We start from the raw sequence: 16,527 nt of genomic DNA, 5'->3' as shown, positions 1-16,527 counted from the left end.
TTGTGGAAAGTCATATGTGGTTGTTTTTTATCATATGCATTTGTTTGGTGTTTATAATGACATTGATGAGATATTACTATTTAATGAGGTGACCTACAATTAATTGTACATAAATAAGGATACAATAAAAATGTATACAAGTGATTAATAAAGAGTTGCTGTGTATATCTTGAAAACTTGGATTAAAAACAAAAATACTTTCCATCTTCAAAATGAAACTCCCATTGACTTGTATATAAACCAGCTTTAAGATAACAATTATTTATATTCATATATAATATATACTGCAGTGTTACCTCTGAATTTTATTCACCCTGTGTGTCCCAAACATATAGCAGAGCACATATATTTAAGGTGTTGTATTCCAGCAAGGTCATGTCCAACATTTTCATATTTCTTTCCCTTTCCCTACCCCTGCCCATGGTCTATACAATAATCCCAAAAATTGTCAGGAAACATACTCCTTTTTAAAATTATATATAACGCCATTTTTTTCTCTAAATGAACACTTTCCAGTCCCACAATGGTTTTCGCATTGCTCTTTATTCTCAAACTTCCATATTAAGCCAAGTTTTCATTCAATTGTTCCCACAGCTGCAAGGCATACACTTATCCATATCCATACTTTAATATAAGGCATACAATACATCTCTATTGCTATTTTTTACATTCCTGTTCATTCCACTGAGTATGCTTCTGCTTGCTGTAAAATATAATGAAGTATAATGAAAACATTGTTTGATTTGTGTTCTAAATATCTGGCATGTGCAATCTTAATAGATGAAGAAAGAGTAGGGGTCAAGAGCATTTGTAAAATTCTTTGACTTTGTGCCACAAGCTGTTTCTACTGGCTCTGCATACTGTTTCTATCACTTGAAAAGACAAGCCATCATACTCAATTTGTTACAGTTGTTTCAACGTTTTTTCATTACTGAAATCAGAAACCCAAAAATATATATAAATTGTACCACTATTAGATGTATAAATGAGGCTTTCATGCATCTAAAAATGCATGTTGTATATTCTTTATTTAACAAGAAAAGATCAATTTTATATTTTTGTAAAAAACATTCAGAAATAACACAGTGACATAGGGCTGCTTAGGATATATTGAGCAGCATAAGTAGTAGAAGGATGCCTCCAGCATGGACTGGGGGGCCTGGGGTCCACCAGGGATGCCACCTTAGGAGACCCCCCACATATTTATTGTGATACAACGCCCCTCCCCAGTGGGAGGTAAGGGACAGCGGCTATAGTATCAGATGGGGAGTGGGTCTGGATTGGCAGGGCCCCAAAGGACCGGGGCTGACCAGGTTTTTTCCCAGTGTCCTGCAGGCCTAGTCCAACCCTGGATGTCTTGTATATATGTCCAATTATAGCTTTTTGCAATAACCAGTTTATGATTTCTATCTCATTCATAGTCACCTTAAGTTCTTTTAGCAGGCATTTTAACAGTGATGTACATTTCAAAGGGCAATCTAAAATACTGGCCTCTTCACAAGTCACAGTATTGCCCTGTAGTCAACAACAGAAAAAAATGGAGAAAAAGAAAAAAAAATCATAAAATTAAGTCATATGGAAAGCTTAGGGAAAAGAAAGACAATAAGTCAAAGGGAAAGATAGTGTTACTCAGGCATTTTCCCTTAATCACACATGAAATCACAATTAAACCTGGGAGTGATTCATACTGACCCAAGTTAGAAATATTGCCAAACAATATGTTTGCTTTCATCTTTTTACGCTAAAATATTCTAGCCATTTTTTGCATGATAAAAGTATCCAAAGAATGAAAAGAATTCCTTGTGCATTTGTTTAATATGCACCTAAAATCTAGTGTGTAAGTTTCTCAGGACGAAAGTACTACATGAAATTGTTTGCTAAACACAGAACTTTATAGACGGAAGAAATTTGGAGCAAAAAAAGTGTAAGAATGAACACACTCATATAAACAAAAAAACTACTAATGAATATTGTCCCAGTCTTCCAGTTTAATGGAGCATTTACGGAGAATGCTTTTAGGCTATAAGCATATGGGGCTATTGGGTCACCATAATATTCCTCAGGGGAAACACCTTGGGGCAGATTTACTAAGCTCAAGTGAATAGTTCGAATGCAAAAATATTTGAATTTCGAAGTATTTTTTTGGGTACTTCGACCATCGAATTGGAATTGAATGATTCGAACTATTCGAAGTAAAAATCGTTCGACTATTGGACCATTCGATAATCGAAGTACTGTCTCTTTAAAAAAAACTTCGACTTCATACTTCGCCACATTAAAGCTACCGAAGTGCAATGTTAGCCTATGGGGACCTTCCAGAGCACTTTTCTAAGTTTTTTTTTGATCGAATAAATAAATCATTTGATCGATCACTTAAAATCATTCTTTTTTATTGAACTATTTTTATTCGAAAACCTGATCAAACCTTTTGCGCTAAAATCCTTCGAATTCGATATTCGAATTCGAAGGATTTTACTTCGAGAGTCGAATTAGAGGGTTTTTTTAACCCTCGAAATTTGACTCTTGATAAATCTGCTCCCTAGTGATCCAACAGGGAAATAGCTACTAGTCAATTAACAATGTGGTCAGTGGGGAGTGGGTGGCTTTTGGCTTGTTAGAATGCATTCTCTAGTGATAGTAGTTTAATCAACTGCAAGAAACTGACAGCTAACAGATATCCACAGATTTTTTTGAGAAGATCCAACAGCTACATATTAAAGGCTTTGGGGGAAAAAGGAGGTTACTGTTAAGATGCATATCAATATGTGTGCTCACATACAGATCTCATACTGATACAGTGTCAGTAACTAGTATATTAATAAGCTGCTGTGTATCCATGGGGGTAGCCATTCGAAGGAGAAAAGGCTCAGATACATAACAGATATGCTCTGTGGAATATAATGGTGTTATACAGATCTAATCTGCTATCTGCTATTTAACCTGTGCCATTTAGCACTATTTCAGTTACCTCCATTGCTACACAGATTATTGTGTATAAACACAAAATAATACAGGTATGGGAACTTTCTGTAATTTGATATTTCATACCTTAATTCTACTAGCAATTCATGTAAACAATAAACCCAATATACTGTTTTTTTCTTCCAATAAGGATTCATTATATTTCAGTATGGATTAAGTACAACGTCCTTTTTTATTAATACAAGAAAAAAGGGAATCATTTAAAAAAATGTTGGCTATGGGAGACAGCCTTTCCGTAATTCAAAGTTTTCTGGATTATGGTTTTTCAATTACTTAAAGGACAAGGAAAGGCAAAAAAATAAAATCCAATTTTTACTTTCTTTAATGAAAAAGAAACCTATCTCCAATATACTTTAATTAAAAAATGTGTACCGTTTTAATAAGAAACCTGACTGTATGCAGTGAAATTCTCCCTTCATTTACTGCTGTGGATAGGAATTGTCAAACGGTCCCTAACTGCTGAGCAGGGAAACAATCATACTTATGAACAGCAGGGGGAGCCCCCTCCTTACTTCCCAGCCATGCAGAGCTCAAGCAGCTTTGTTTATGACAATCCCTAAGCAGCCCTGACCACACTGAGCATGTGCAGGGTCAGGGTCAGGCAAAGGTGTTTAACAAAGTAACAAGATGACAGCCCCCTGTGGCCAACTTTGAAAGCATAAATCATTTGTTTGATTAGGCATGTGGTGCAGTAAGTTCATGCTTATGTTTAGTATACAAAATACAGCATTTCTAGCCTTATTCTATTTTAGACTTTCCTTGTCCTTTAAACATTCTGTGAAAGTGCATGTTACATGCAGGGTATTCATAATACTGCTCATCCTGTAATGTTAGTTTATGTATACAGAGAGAAGTGAAATGATCAGTACTATATACATTATTGCTTGCTTTGATAACTTTATTGACACAGTTTCTTAAATATTATATTTATCTTAAAGGAGAAGTTCGGCTCTTCGCTCTACTTCGCTTGTGCAGCCGCGAGAAGACCTGAAGAAGCGTAAGAGGATTGCTCTGTGGTGCTCGCTAGAAGAACCCCCGGGGTGTCAGTTAAGTAAAAGTAGTCACTTGGGGGCGCCTAACTTTTGCCACCCACAAGTAGATAATCGTATTCCTTCTCCTTTAAGGTACCATATAAACTGTTTTTTTTTTTTTATGGCAGACAAAGTGAAAGTCACTGATAAGCATTTTAGACCACAGTCCAAGCCTGGCACTAATTTAAATGACTACAGAGTTCCTAATATTTTAACATAAAGTGATTATATTTAAGTAAAATGTTATGAATTTTCTTGAAGCCACAATGATAATGCATTTAACCTTTCCCTTTGACCACAAATACTGCTATTAAAAGCAGTCATATAATGTGGTTCCATGCTTGTCTGTAGTTATTTAATACTGCAGCTATGTCATGGAAATAATGATAAGTGACTGGGGAAAATAAGATTGAGCATCCTAAATTACATCAATGACTAAACACAAGCCACAACTTTTCAGTATATATGTAAGCGAGGGTTTCATTTTAAGGCTTTGGGTGTGCACATTTGTTTACTTGTATATTCCATACAAAATGTCACAGGGCAACCCTTTTGAAATAAAAAATAAAGTGGCATAAATGTAATATCTTTATTGACTAACTAATATAATCATAGCAAGCTTTCAGAACATTTTAGTTTCTTTTTTCATGCTGATTACAATGAAGCTGCGGATTTCTCTGGTGTATATACAACATTCAGCTCATGGGTCAAATGACCAACAGAAGGAATATCAATTTGCATGTAAGGTGTCAAAGTCAATTACGAGGGGATCTGTAAAAGACAAGCAGATAAGGTACAAGATAGTGCGGGTCAAAGAGGCTGAATATGAATTAGGGCTGAATTACTGGAGTGTGGAATAAAAGGAATTCCATATGATCTCTTAGTCCATATCCACACATGTTAGTATTTCGGACCTGGTGCAGGCCTTTTTTAAGGCCCCCATACAGGGGCCGATAAAAGCTGCCGACTGACCATGTCGGCAGCTTATTGTCCCGTGTGTGGGGCCATCCGACAGGCTTGCCCAGTTGTATGGCCACCTTTAGTCCACATAATTAGCTATAAATCCATACCCAGGTTTAGTCCCTTCTCCAAATAATTGAAAGTTTCCATTAATTTGTATTCCCAGACTTTTCTTCAATTATCTGTTTTAAAATTGCCCTTAAGAACCATAATTCTTAAATCCTTTATGGAGTGATGAGGGCCATTGAAATGATTTCCTATTGGTGTGTCCAGTTTTTTATTGGTCACAGTGAATCGGTGGTGTGTATTTCTCTTTCTCAGACTTTGCCCAGTCTCTCCTATTCTGTATACAGTCCCCCTGTTATGCATTTAGTGCATTGTATTAAGTACACTACATTGGATGAAGAACAGTTGTAGTGGCCATGGATGTTGTACTCCTCTAATGTGTCCGGAATTGGCATTTTGTCTCAAATCAGGATGTGTGGGCAGGTTTTACAAAATGCCATAAATAATCATATTATCATCAGTACAAAGGAGAAAATGAAAGATCCCAAATTTTCCATTTTAAAAAATGGTAATACAATTATTCTAATCTATTTTGGCCTTGATGCCCATAGTGACCCTCAAAATGTATATTAAATTCCAAAAAACCACAACTAAACTCTATTTCTCTAAAAAAACACGAATGCCATGAAAGTAATTAAAATATCCAAATACAAAAAGTATGAACAAAAACAGCTGCCAAAAAATCCGAAAATGTTTCTTTAATAAACAAAATATTCATACAACAATGAACATTTTGTTGTCCAAAAACCTCGAAAACCACAAATGAAAGGCTGATCTTTGCAAGAAAAGAAAGGGAACAACCATTGACTTTTACATGACCTCGACAGCTTTTACTTGTACTTTTGTATTAGTAGATTTTATGGTTTTTACTAAAAACTACAATCTGTAGAAATGAACGTTCTATGAACAGTCATAAATCTGCCCCATCACAGAAGGGAAGGTCAGTAATTAATCTGCAAACCACAAAGAACATATGTTTTCATATCCATATGTGCAGAAATTAAGTTAGGAAGTCAATTGTGCTACTCAAAAATTAATTCAGAGCCTGGTAACAGATATTCAACTGATATGAAAACCTATCCTTGTCCTATAGCATTCCAAAAGACTCCTAACTGGTCCATTTCACTTTGCTGAAAAATTCATGAAACACCAAATAAATTGAGAAAGGGAGAAGCAGATCAATGGGAAGGCAAATTTATCTTAAGGCATTTTTAGTTTTGCAATAGCACATACATTGCTCCACTTTGTTAGAAAAGTTCTCCACTGTGCTACAACTGTTTTTCATTCAAAAAAGACCTCCACGTTGCCAGCTTCTTCCAAACACAGCAACCAGACAGCTTTATGGTGAAGGCTGGACAGGGCTCCAATCCCACATACATAAGTACATAATATTGACATTAGTGTTTATATATTACATATATGGTGAAATTCTAGCATGCATTTTTTTCTATTTTCTTTGCCAACCTGCATTTTTTCTGCAAACATATTTGTGGGTGTGTTTTTATATATCTCTTTATTTATGAGTTCTAGAGATAGTTTCAAAAAAGGGTGTGAGGAAAATACCTGTGCGGCAGGGTCGCCCGCCGCATGGTCTGTAAGCGCCGGCGCCATGATGTTTCTAGGATACGCGCAAACCCGCCTGCACGCCTCTTAAAGGCGCAGGCACGCTGGCATGTTTGCGCCTGCACATTTTGGCGCGAAATTTGAAAAGCTATTTAAGGGCCATTCTGTGTACAGCCCTTTGCCCTTGATAGAACTTGTTCTAGTGGTTTTCCTGAGCCTTGTGCGTTTGTCTTGGAATTTCTCATCTGATTATCCGTGTTTGACCCTGCTTGTTCCTGACTACTCTCCAGTTCGTATCCTGACCCTTGCCTGCCTACGACAACTCTCCTGCTTAACCCCTTGATTGACTACCTGGTTTTGACCCTTGCCTTCCTGACGATTCTGATATCCGCCTGCCTCGACCCAGCCTGTCTGACGATCCACTTGCCTAATCCTCTTGTACTGTGACCTTCAGCCCAAAAGACTCTGCTTCCAGCCGTGCCCCTTTGCCAGCCAGAACATCTCGCCTTGTACCCCTCGTTAAGTCCAGGTGGCACCCAAGTAAGCTGAGGGCTCCTCCCGAAGCCCAACGGTGGTCACACTACTGGTGAAGCCGAGCCGAGACCAGGGTGCTTGGCACTTGTTCTGGTATTGGGTGCCGGCCGTAACAAAGGGTAAAAGAAAATGGGAAAGAGGAAAGAAACAGTCTACAAAGAAGGAAGGCTGTAAGATAATGCATATTTTGGATGTAGTGAAGTCTTTGGCATAATTATAGTAGAGATAGTTTGGGGGCCAACCAGTTTTACTTTACCTCTGCTAGTACTTGAGAGAGTAGCTTCCTGTAATGCTTGGACGTTTTGCGTATAGTATACACAACAATGCTACTTCTGGGGTAAGAGATATTGTTGTGTGAAGTACTTTTGACGCCATCTGAAAAACTTGGGTCCAAAAAACTTTCACTATGGTACAATGCCATCAGGCATGCAAATAGTTGTTGACATCCAAGAAAACATAAGGGTGAGACTGAGGGAATGACTGCATGTTTCTGGAGTGGGATGATATACCACCTGGAAAGTCCTTTGTAGGCCATCTCTTTTATACTTACATTATGAGATCATTTTTGAATAGGAGTCCAAATTCTTGCCATTTATCATCTGTCTCCTGAAGTTGGCGGTCAGCTTTCACACTAAGGTACCTCCACTCTGAGGATAGTTCCATAAGTGAGTTATAGATTATAGTAATGTTATTGGTTGTAGACATTGTGGGGCACATTTACTTAGCTCGAGTGAAGGATAAGAATAAAAAATACTTCGAAATTTCGAAGTATTTTTTTGGTTACTTCGACCATCGAATTGGCTACTTCGACCTTCGACTTCGAATCGAACGATTCAAACTAAAAATCGTTCGACTATTCGACCATTCGATAGTCAAAGTACTTAAATCCCCAGGTACCTAGATGTAAAAGATAATGTATAGTGAAGTACGTTCCTTTCAGGGAATTGTATGAAATTACCGGATCTACTCACAGTCACCCCCCTGCTAACGATCATTGGACCATGGTGTGTTTTGGAAGCGGTAGGAAAAGCTGATCATTGATACGCTGCACCCGTTCATGATCACAGTGCAATCCCAGACGAAAGCTGCCGAATCACATCGCTACGAGAGGCGTGCCTAATATATCTTCTGATCCCCTGCGGCCGTGAAAAATCTTTCCTGGGGAGAGACACTGACACTGACTAACCCTATGATAGGCTACCAACCAAGAAACCCCGTGTGTGTAGATCCGGTAATTTCATACAATTCCCTGAAAGGAACGTACTTCACTATACATTATCTTTTACATCTAGGTACCTGGGGATTTACATACCAATTATTAGCGCACCGATCCTAGATAATATTTGTACCTATCCGGTGGACAAGGGGATCCACACCAACCAGGTGCTGCTAATTACCTAATCCAAAAGGACTTTGCACAAAGCATACATTAGACTGATAGTCAAAGTACTGTCTCTTTAAAAAAAACTTTGACCACCTACTTCGTCACCTAAAACCTACGAAGGTACAATGTTAGCCTATGGGGAAGGTCGTATCAAAGGAAAATCGTTCAATCGATGAATTAAAATCCTTCGATATTCGAAGTCAAAGGATTTTATTTTGAACAATAGTAAATGTAAGTTCATGTAAGTTCCTTCTTTTGAATAGAGATCCCTCCAATGTTGCCTGATTTGGTGCCTGTGAAGTTGGAGATCTGCTGAAATCGAAATGTCTCTGACAGGGGACTGTGATCTGTTTCTGTTTCTTGCAAGCTTCAGCAATTTTTTATCCAGCTATATGAAACTGATAACAAAGGATACACATTGTACACTATGCAAATATTATAACCATAATTAATGCGCCCCACAGTAACATAGTGAAGAGGGCTGTAACTGAGCACACAATTAGACTAATTTCTGAACATGACACAATATATATGGAGCTGCACACACTGATGTACAATAAATAATGGAACAATAAATGGGGTAAGCTCCCCAACTGCAGACAAAGTTCAAAGTGTAATTTTTGGACTCCAATCACGCTTGTTATACCCACAATGCAACATTCTCCAAAAAATAATTCAGCATAAAAGCAAAATGTTCCATTGTAACCATTGCATCAATCACAACAATGCATAACATATGTAATTCCAGGGTAACCTAGAATCAATGATCTTGGGCACCATTCATAAGAGCAGTCCGAAAAGCTACATTACTTCATCCTGCAAGTGCAAGGAGAATATACTGTATGGGAGCATCAAGGAATTCTTAATTTTGCACCCCTTTTAGCACTTTGCCTTGGACATCCAATCATAATGAGGCTTAGTGCCTACAATATATGGCTCAATGCCTTATACAGAAAAGGCATACTTTTTAGTACAACATAAACTTTTTTTAGTATCTTTGGAGAAGGTGATTGTTTTTCTTTAAATTAACTTGTATATTTATGCAGTGGGCCAAAACACTTAGCCAAAATATTTGCAAATATGGGGGAATGTAATATGTTTAGTTACCGCAAAATAAATTTGAAAATGTGTTTGCCACCAAGATTTTCAATGATTGCATCCTTGGAATATTGAGACATAATATGTAATGAAACCCCCAGAGCAGGTGTTTTTTTATCAAAATCAGAAAAATTCTCATTATTTTCTAAAAATTATTCACACTGACTTTACCCCCTATTTATCAATACATTTTTTCCAAAAATTTCTTGTGCTGGAAAAAACACCATAAAATATTGAAAAAAAACCGAATCGTACGATAATTTTGTGTGACTTTTCCACATTTGATGTCCAAAACCTATGACTTTTTCCTATTTGACGCCCGAAAACCACCATAGCAGATCAGGATATCGACGGAGCGTCTGCCATTGACTTCTACATGAACTCAGCAGATCTGAGTTAGAGAATTTTTTTTAAGGACCTTTGGAGTTTAATAAATCTAAGAAAAAAGTTTTTTCCCCTTTCAAAGTCTGACCAGAAAAAAAATCGGACTTCACAGTGAATTTATATTGCGAACAGCCATTTTAAACAATATTTATTATTTTTTTTGTGTTTGCGCAGTGCATATTTTAGTCATCATATTTTAGTCATCATCTCCCTTGAAGAAAAAAAAAGAAATGGATGTTTTTTTGTTGTAATGTATTCACATACATTAGTCATTATTTGTTTCTAACAATCCTACTGATATCACTTGGAATGCAATTAATACAGACAGTGCAGACACAGCATTTTTGTGCAGAACAGATTTACCCATGCATAATGAATGCTCTTTTAAGACTAATATGTTTGCCTGATGAGGTTAATAGGTTTTGTATGTACATAAAGCTTCCCCTGAGCCCCCTCTATCCTGAAGAAGAGTAATAAAAAATATGTAAATATATCCTTATTATAACTATTCCATTAGTAGAACTAAATACATGCAATCACTCTGAAATCAAGTCTCTGATACTTGGGTTAGGGCAGACCTTAAAGTTTGTTCAGCACCATGGTCAGCAGAATTTTACGCTCAGATGTCCAGGTTGTATATTATGAATATTGTATATGGAATGTGCCAATAAGATGGCCATACATTAAAGGCTACAGAACCCTCCACCTCACCCTTAAATTAAAGTGATTGAAGTCTGACAATAATCCACAAACATTCAACTGCCCATGCTTAGTCTCCACAAAACCTGGCCATGTGTCATGCTAATAGTGTAAAATTACTTTAAAATCATTTAAACTTCAAATAAACAGTAGGAATATTTTGTTTCCAATATGATTAATTATAGCTCAGTTTGGATCAAGTACAAGTTTGTATCACTGCAGGAAAAAAGGGAATAAGTTTTACATTTTTGAATTATTTGATTAAAATTAAGTCTATGGGTGAAAGCCTTCCTGTATTACCTGGATAACAGGTTTCTGGATAACTCATCCAATACCAGTATAAGGCATCATAAGGCATTCCTGTCTCAGTTCTCCCCAAGACACAGGATGATTGAACTTTCACTATGATGTGTGTCCATAATTAGAAGCTTAAATACGTTGCTCACTTGTTTTTTCACTTGTTTTAAACAAGTTATTATTATTATTTCTAGAGTTCCAGTAAAGCTGCGATCCTATGCTTGGCTGAAGCGTTTCATGCAGAGGATAAAGCTAGTTTTGATAAAAATTTCAATTGTAAATAGTCTGTAATTTTAATTTGTTTGCTGAGTTTCATTGTTATGAAACTGGCACAGAATAAAAAAATATCTCTTTCATGAACAAACTCCACCGTTTGATACAGGTTTGCATTTGGAGGAATCAATTTGCTGTAAGCAGCACAGCAACCATTACAATTAGCTGGGAACTTAAAAGTAGATTTGCAGTTTTGCGGTTACTGTAGGTTTACATGATAAATTGCATTTTCCCTTTCAGATACCTAACAGCAACGACTGCATCATTTAATGAAAATAAATGTTCACAATATGTTTGCAAACCATTGTCAAATAAAGATATTGCTATTCCAGAAAAATGTTTTGGTCATTAGGCAGTTATAAATTTTGCTTTGCAACAGTATTTAATAAATCTCATGGTTACTGGATACCACTTTCGGCTTTTGTTTGCAAAATCTCTAGGTTGGCTCTCTATCTCTGAACCTGGTCTCTATTAGCAGTTGCCACCAGCCAAACAAACCCTTTCCGAATGATGCATGAGCAAAGCCTTTATTGTGAATGTGTCAATTAGAAATGGATTGGAAGCAAATATTTCTGCCATTTTCTGTTAACTCCTCTACAGGATTTAGAGACAAATGTCTGGTGGGGGGCTGTGGAATTTTGACAGATGCCACCCAAGGTATGGGCCCTTGCATGCCTATATGGGAAAGATGGCCCTCCTCTAAAGTAGAGTGCATGCAAAGGAGAGCTGTGTTATTGTGGAGCACTTTTTCTAATGTTTTTTTTGTAATATAATTGGCCATCTTGGCACAGCAGGAAATAGGAGGTTAGTTCCACTTTTGTTGCTGAGCCACCTGAATATATGACCTTCGTTATTTGTTTTAAAATACTGTATAAAAGTTAGTGCGCTTAAAAGCTAAGCACCTGTATAGAGGTGGGTGAGATAAATTGAACTGCTGTGGGTGCCAGGAGGGCTGAATAGCTTTTTAGCTTTGGGAAACTTTCCACAAAGAGGACATATTTCTCAAGGAAGACCTTTTTAAAGGAGACTGTGAAGAATCACATTGGTGGTCTGGGGGGCCGGCTGCTATGGTGCAAGCAGCGTGCACTTTCAGGGTTAACCTGCACAGCGTCATACTGTCATCGAGTTTTGGTGCAAACTTTAAATATTTAAAAGGGCTTTGGGCTAGAAATCATTGCCCTGGTTGGTCTAATTTGTACCGATCCCTGCCTGTCTGACTATTCTTGAACTCTGCCTGTACCGATCCCGGCCTGCCTGACCACGGTATATCGTCTAATCCTTGTGAAGCTGGTGTTGTCTGGTGTCCTAACCTTGGTAACCAACATGCCCCTTTACTCGTTCAGAACGCTTGCTTTGCTCCTCTCTAGTTAAGACCTGATGGCATCTGAGTAGCTGAGGGCTCCTCCCGAGGCCAAAGGTGACTGCTACAGGCAGATGTTTGAGCTGTGACCAAGAGCTTAGCACTTGTTTTGAATATAGGGAGCCGTACATGACAGAGACCTTAGATCTGGATGTTCAGACCTTGATCATCGTTTGATACAGGTTTTCATTTGGAGGAATCAATTTGCTGTAAGCAGCACAGCAACCATTACAATTAGCTGGGAACTTAAAAGTAGATTTGCAGTTCTGCGGTTACTGTAGGTTTACATGATAAATTGCATTTTCCCTTTCAGATAGCTAACAGCAACGACTGCATCATTTAATGAAAATGAATGTTCACAATATGTTTGCAAACCATTGTCAAACAAAGATATTGCTATTCCAGAAAAATACTTGGTCATAAGGCAGTCAGCGCCGGATTTCTTTGTGGGCCGCCCCTAGGCCGCGCGGTCCGACCAGACGGCCGCGCGGTCCTGGCGCCCGCCTACACATCCCCTTCCTAGCGCGCCGGTGAAAAAACGCCGGCGCAGCTGGTGTAATTGAATGGGGACACACACGTCCCCATAATGCTGCTGGGCGGCATGCCGCCCCTATTTTTTGCCGCCCTAGGCCCGGGCATATGCGGTCTTGCCGCAAATCCAGGCCTGAAGGCAGTTATACATTTTGCCTTGCAACAGTACTGTATTTAATACATGTCATGGTTACTGGATACCACTTTGGGCTTTTGTTTGCAAAATCTCTAGGTTGGCTCTCTATCTCTGAACCTGGGCTCTATTAGCAGTTGCCGCCAGCCAACCAAACCCTTTCCGATTGGTGCATGCGCAAAGCCTGTATTGTGAATGTGTCAATCAGAAAGGGATTGGAAGCAAAGAGTACCCCCCTTCCAGTTAACTCCTCTACAGGATTTAAGACAAATGTCTGGTGGAGGGCTGTGGAATTTTTAAAAATGCTTTTCTTTCACCATAAAGACACCCAAAGTCCGCTTCCCTAAAGCTGTCACCCAAGGTATGGGCCCTTGCATGCCTATATGGGAAAGATGGCCCTGCTCTAAAGTAGAGTGCATGCAGAAGGAGAGCTGTGTTATTGTGGTGCACTTTTTCTGATGGTTTTTTTGTACTATAATTGGCCATGTTGGTACAGCAGGAAATAGGAGGTTAGTTCCACTTTTGTTGCTGAGCCACCTGAATATATGACCTTCGTTATTTGTCATCTAAATTACACAATAACTGTAATGAACTGGTGTACTTATATTAAAATAGTGTATAAAAGTTAGTGCACTTAAAAGCTAAGCACCTGTATAGAGGAGGGTGAGGTAAGTTGAACTGCTGAGGGTGCCAGGAGGGATGAATAGCTTTTTTTTAGCTTTGGGAAACTTTCCATAAAGAGGACATATTTCTTAAGGAAAATTTTTTAAAGGAGACTGTAAAGTATCTAGGGGGCCGGCTGCTATGGTGCGCGCGGTGTGCACTTTCAGGGTTAACCTGCGCAGCGTCATACTGTCATTGAGTTTTGGTGTAAACTTTAAATATTTAAAGGGACTTTGGGCTAGAAATCATTGCCCATCGTAGCTCTAATTTGATTAGTTCCTGTAAGTGTTTTGTCTGTGAATTATCTGGTTTTTGATCCCTGTCTGTCTGACTCTGCTGATTTTTACCAATTCAGACCTTTGCCTGCCTGACCATACTTTGAACTTTGCCTGTACCGACCCTGGCCTGCCTGACTATTCTTGAACTCTGCCTGCACCGACCCCTGCCTGTCTGACTATTCTTAAACTCTGCCTGTACCGACCCCTGCCTGTCTGACTATTCTTAAACTCTGCCTGTACTGATCCTGGCCTGTCTGACCATGGTATATAGTCTAATCCTTGTGAAGCTGGTGTTGCCTTCCATCCTAACCTTGGTAACGAACATGCTCGTTCAGAACACTTGTTTTGCTCCTCTTGAGTTAATGACCTGGCAGCATCTGAGTAGCTGAGGGCTCTTCCCGAGGCCAAAGGAGGCTGCTAAAGGCGGAAGAGTGAGCTGTGACCGGGAACTTAGCACTTGTTCTAAATTTAGGGAGCCGTACATGACAGAGACCTTAGATCTGGATGTTCAGAGCTTAATCAACCTGGTTCAAAAGTTCTTTTAACATTATCTTAAGATTTCTTTATTTTATCTTTATCTTCATTATCTTTTATTTATTTTATTTTTTTTGCGATATCTCTCTGGTGGCCTGACCTGTCACTGTATTATGGGAGCTGAAATAGACTCAACCAAAGTAAATTCTTAACTCTCTTGTGACTGCACCAAAGTTGGTGATATATATGCACACAGAGCTGGGTTCCTGTCCTGCACCAAAAGTCCACCAGACACCTGCAGACACTGAAGCACACAGCGGCATAACTACTTGCCGATGGGCCCTGTTACAGTATGAACACCCCTCCTGTCAGGCCCTACCCCTATGATTCACACACTGGTTACTGGGAGTTGTAGTTGAACAGCTGTTAAAGGGCAGTCTATTTACATTTACTATGTATAAATCTGTATCATAGCAAGGCATTGCAAAACAGAATAGAACAGACTACCGCTGTTGGTCTACTGCTCCAAGCACCCAGCCGCCCCCAAAAGCAATCCCTGGTTCCTGGGAGTGGTGCTTTTGCCTAGTCCCATAGGAGTGATGTATTAAGTGTGCCTGTGGTCTCTCACTAGTTGTATTGTGCACTGCACACTGACTAACCAGCACAAGCAACAGGTCCCTCTCCCCACACTCTCCCAGCCTATAAGGGGCCCCAGTATGTGCAACTCCTCGGCCAGACCTCCCCCCACTAAAAATAGTTGCGCAAGGAGACGTGGGGGAAGAGCCCTGGAGATAACTTTACCCAATGAAGTTCTACGCTAAAAACCATTGTAATCCACTGTTTGCAAGCGTACTTGTTTACCTAATGGCTAAATTAATTAAATTGTTTGCTCCTGGTACTTCAAATGAAGTAAATAGGACCTCATTCAAATTTGAAAGGTGTGGGAGAGTAGTAGTAGTTAGTAACTACCTAGTAAATATTAATAACCTATCTAATATACCTTGTTTTTGCACTAAAAATTGTACACTGCAATGTGTGACAATGGCTCTTTTGCCAACTGTTAAACACTAAAAAAAATCAAATGCAAAGCGTTTATTGAAATAAATTTTACTCATATAAGCTCTTTAGACGAAGCTTGCTTGTAGGAAACTTTCCTTTCCTTTCTGGTCTTTAGGCTGGACTTCCAAAGATTTGCAGTCCTCTTCCAATTTATCCACGGATCTAAACAAATATCAGAAGACAGAAATATGGTTATTTATACATAATAAAATAAATATTTTATGTATATGATTTTTAATATAACATAATATCAGTTGTAAATGTATATATATAATAAGTTGTATTTTAGTTACAAAGAAATGTTGCATCAGTAGTAGAATACTCACTGTTTTGTTTCTTTCTTCCATTTAGTCCAATTTTTTCTGGATATTCAGATTGTACTGATATTTTATATATTATTTCTGCTCTACATGATCACCCCAATAAAAAGAAATCACAGTCTCCTCACCATTTATATGTATATGCCTGATATATAAGCCTGCCAAATCGAATAGACTTTCGTTTCCATTTATAACGTGGAAGGCAGGGTGCAAAAAAAATCTGTATACTGTAGTATAGTTAGGCAGCACAGATGCTGCAGGTCCTATACTTAACATTTGGTAAGTTTGCGCATGATTATGGTACTGTTCCAGAATACGCTTGTAATATGCTCACTTTTACATATAAAGCCCCTGGGTTTCCCACATATTCAGCCCCACAACTTGGAAAGTAATGCTCCAAAAACACTACATTAACATATTTTCAGCTTTGTTAAGTAA

This window comes from Xenopus laevis, chromosome 6S (genome assembly GCF_017654675.1).
Source record: "Xenopus laevis strain J_2021 chromosome 6S, Xenopus_laevis_v10.1, whole genome shotgun sequence".
NCBI lineage: Eukaryota > Metazoa > Chordata > Amphibia > Anura > Pipidae > Xenopus > Xenopus laevis.
Note: the sequence above shows the minus strand (reverse complement) of the source record.